Source organism: Vigna unguiculata, chromosome 3, assembly GCF_037176805.1.
Source record: "Vigna unguiculata cultivar grain cowpea cultivar isolate G323 ecotype 2 chromosome 3, ASM3717680v1, whole genome shotgun sequence".
NCBI lineage: Eukaryota > Viridiplantae > Streptophyta > Magnoliopsida > Fabales > Fabaceae > Vigna > Vigna unguiculata.
In genome coordinates this window covers 55,087,307-55,091,365 of record NC_140794.1, presented here as the reverse complement: position 1 = coordinate 55,091,365, position 4,059 = coordinate 55,087,307, and the positions used below count along the sequence as shown (strand labels likewise).

The following is a 4,059-nucleotide window of genomic DNA, read 5'->3' as shown; positions in this document are numbered from 1 at the left end:
TATAATCATGGTGTAATTTTGTCACTTTAATTGTATAAATAAATTTTATTTACTATAATATAAAAATTTAATGTAATTACCATGAATGTTTTTTTTTATCACCATCCAAAATATATTGAATTTCAAAAGATACAACATCTATGTTAAAATTTTATTACTATTAGCTTAATATTTGTTCTTTGCGTGATTTTGATCAAGAGATATATTATAACTTTTTCTGTGGGAATGGGTATAGGATAGCAAAACCCATCTCCATCCCGCCATCTCTACTCCTACCTCTGCTCAGGTATTTATGTACGATCATTGCATAAAAACAAGCAACACAAGGAAAGTAAAATAAAGGGTAAGCTATTGCATTTAAAAGGAGAGAAAAAACTAATTGGATAGGACAAAAGAACATACACAAATATTAAATATTAAATAAATCTTTTGTAGTGACAAGCCATAAAACAAACTCAATGATTTACTATTACACTTTTACAGAAATTACTACTAAAGTTCCACTCATCATTTTAGAGCAGTAGCACATCCAACTATTATCACAAATATACTTACACACGTTACTTTTGGAAGATTAATGTATTGAACGGACTAGTGAGACTCTACACATGTCATACTTACTCACTATCTTTGAGACCATCATTAGAGAGAGATTAAGATGAAACAAAATATAATTTAACAAGTCATGACAGGGTTTACTTCACTAGTTCCATAAGTATGATCATTTTTCATATCATATTGTCTGTCATGTGAAGCCTCCTTCGACTCTCACCACCACCTAGATATCATACTCTATGTGAGTTAGATAGATATTAGTAGAGTCAGGATAGTCTCACTCTCGGAATCTCCTTTCAATTCACTTTGACATCCTAAATAGTGATATTTTACCTTCAAAATAGCCACTGAGAACCAAACTTTTCATTTCTAAGCCAAAAAAGACATAAACAATTCAAACAAAAATTTAAAGTTTTTCTAAAACTCCAGACCAACGAATCAATTCCTCCCCCTACTGTCTAACAATGTTCAAAGCCGCTCAACCGTGGTCACACAACAGGAAAAAAATTACTTCTAAACTATTAAAATTTTCCTTCTACCATAATATTATACTCAGCTTATCAACATTACTATTTACAATATCAGCCTCTCTAAATTACTCTTTTTCAACAATGTCAACATCACATTTGGTCAGAAATACAAGAACCCATAACAGATTAACATATCAATTTTTTTTATCATCTTAATTTATCTCATTCTATAACACAAAATTCACATACTCCATTTCTCCACTAATTATTTTCTTTTAGTACTCGTCAATATAATTTCCATTCATACCTAATTCATACCATTAAACAACTCAGTCATGTCATCATTATACAATTCATCATCCATAAAAAAATATACACCCACTCAAAACACAACACAAATACTTAAAAACACTTAAAAATTGCATCAAATCCAACTTCACAAAAATCATTTAAAAGTTATGCAGTTATAAATTCTTATTTTAAAATAAATTAAATGATCAGTTTCCCTTATCTTAAGGAAGACTCTTATCACTGTTCTCCTCCTTACACAATGTTTCCACTTATAATGGTCCTATACTCATAACCCAAAGACTAAAATCAACAATTGAATAATGATTTAAGTTATGAAAATGCATATAGAAAACAGAAGAATCATATACATTCAGAGAAAACTACATGCACTAGAAGAAAAAAATAGAGTTTCTTTATGAGAAGAGGAAAGTTTGAACTTATCCTAATAAAAGATTGATTGACTTATATGGTAGAATTTTTGATATTAATTATTTTTATGACTTTAGATCTTTTAGAGGAAAAATGCAGGAGATCAATTTATTAAGAAGGAAGAAGATTGAAGATCGAGAATAAAATGAGTTTCTATAAGATTTATGCAAGCCACTTCTATTCTTTAAAAACCTTTTAAAAACTTTTAATTTCTTTTATAATATATAATGTTATTAATTCTATTTTTTTCTAATCTATAATCAGTTTCTCACAGCATAAAAACTAAAACTATATTTGAATAGTTTTATGGTTAAGTATGTTTAAAACTACAAAGTAACGCCCAAATGTTATGTAACTGTCATGTCACACAACATGTTGGAATCTATATAAACTTACTAAATCCTGTGTTATTTTCCTTTATATATGTGTTAATTAGAAGAGTGAGTGAATACGTGCTTACAGCCGAATGACAACAGTTATTTGGGAAAAGGAAATGAAGATGTGACATTAAGGTCTTGATGAAATTAAAAACTATCTGCGGCTATCCAGTGTTTGGTGCGCATCAGCTACACCACTCCTCCGATTTTTATATAAGATAAAGTAAAAAGTATTATTTTTATTACTTCTTTTTTATTAAAAAATAAAAAATTAATCTACTTTAATTCTATTTATAGAAAGTTTGTCAACTTTGTAAATTTTTTTTGTCAAAACCTCATTTTCCTTTTATATAAACACCACAAAAATTCACATGTCCTGTGTTAGTGAGTTGTCAAGTGAAGTTGTCTCCGCTTGTCGTTATCATACTCAGTTTCCTCTGTAATATTTAATTTCCATTGTCTTTTCTAAAACCTTAACCAATGGAGCCCAGCTATGAGCCACCGTTTTAAAGTACGAACAAAACTAATCACCACTACTCACTCAGTTAGTCCGCGAAATTCCCACGGTTTCACTTTTCTATACTACATTTGTCTCCACCTTACTCCACAATCCCAACCCCTTCCTTTCTCCATGTATTTAAACAAAGCTAGAGTATAAACAAGGTAGCCATGCATGCATCTTAAAACACATAATACCACCAAACTGTCTTATTATATCAATATGATTCTATATATAAATAGGACACTCATAGTTGACCCTAGAAATTTCCCTAACAAATCTACCTAGTCCTCTCATTACCCCACGTGCCAAAACCCTCGCTTTACTTTGCTTTCTTTCCAAACATGGCTTCATCCTCATCTTCATCAAAGAGACATCCACTGTACCATGGAATCCGTTGCCGCGGAGGAAAATGGGTCACTGAAATCCGTGAGCCACGTAAGACCAACCGCATATGGTTGGGCACGTTCCTCACGCCGGAGATGGCCGCCGCCGCCTACGACGTGGCGGCGTTGGCTCTCAAAGGCGGCGAGGCGGTTCTCAACTTCCCGGACTCAGTTGCCAAGTATCCAGTTCCCGCGTCCAAATCCCCTGCGGACATCCGCAGCGCAGCCATTGCTGCAGCAGAACTCATGAAGTCTGAAGTCAGCCGCAACAACGTTAATGCAGTAGCTCAGTCTGATAACACAGAGGGTGATGGTTACGGTTACGATAATGCTGTTGGTCCCTCGTATGAAACTGAGTTTGTCGACGAGGAAGCCATATTCTCGATGCCGAGTTTGCTGGTCGACATGGCTGAGGGAATGTTGCTAACCCCTCCCAGAATGAGCTCACCCTCTGATTACTCGACCGAAAATTTTGTTGGAGAAAATCTGTGGAACTTTTGATCCATCTATATATATTAAGTGATTAATTAAAATAATATATAATGGAACATAACTCGGAAAGTTGATGTAAATTAATTAAGTAGGGCTACTTTGTTCTGAGACCATGTGTGTCTCCGTGTGTTTTAGTAGGTCTACTATAATTTATGTGTGTGCTTGTTTCCATGGTTGTGACGAGAATTCGTCCTCACTGGCCATGAAGCATTCGTATAGGAAGTTTTTCTATGTTTTGCTTTTGGTTTTGTGATATGATGTGTGAGGCATTTGTATGAAACTTTTTCTTTTCTCTTTTTGAATAGTACAGGCGCGGTTTTTGCTTCCGTTGTTGAAGAGTACTAAAACTGGAAAAAAGAGGGGGACATAACGGAGTAGGTTGAGACATGAATAAGATCTCTCCATTGCGACGCTAAAGTTTGAAAGCGCGTTGTTGATGCGCTGTCGCGAGAACAATATGTACTAAGCCCAAATTTTATTTTATTTTATTTTATTCTCACTGTATCATTTTCAGTACTCTTCTTTTTTATAATAAAGAAAGAGAGTATTATAATTGATCT

The 4,059-nt window shown here is 33.6% G+C and overlaps 1 pseudogene; it reads left to right on the top strand.

The window, feature by feature from the left end:
• Nucleotides 1-2,771: 2,771 nt before the first annotated feature.
• On the top strand, nt 2,772-3,825 carry LOC114177556 (ethylene-responsive transcription factor ERF026 pseudogene; annotated as a pseudogene).
• Nucleotides 3,826-4,059: the final 234 nt, after the last annotated feature.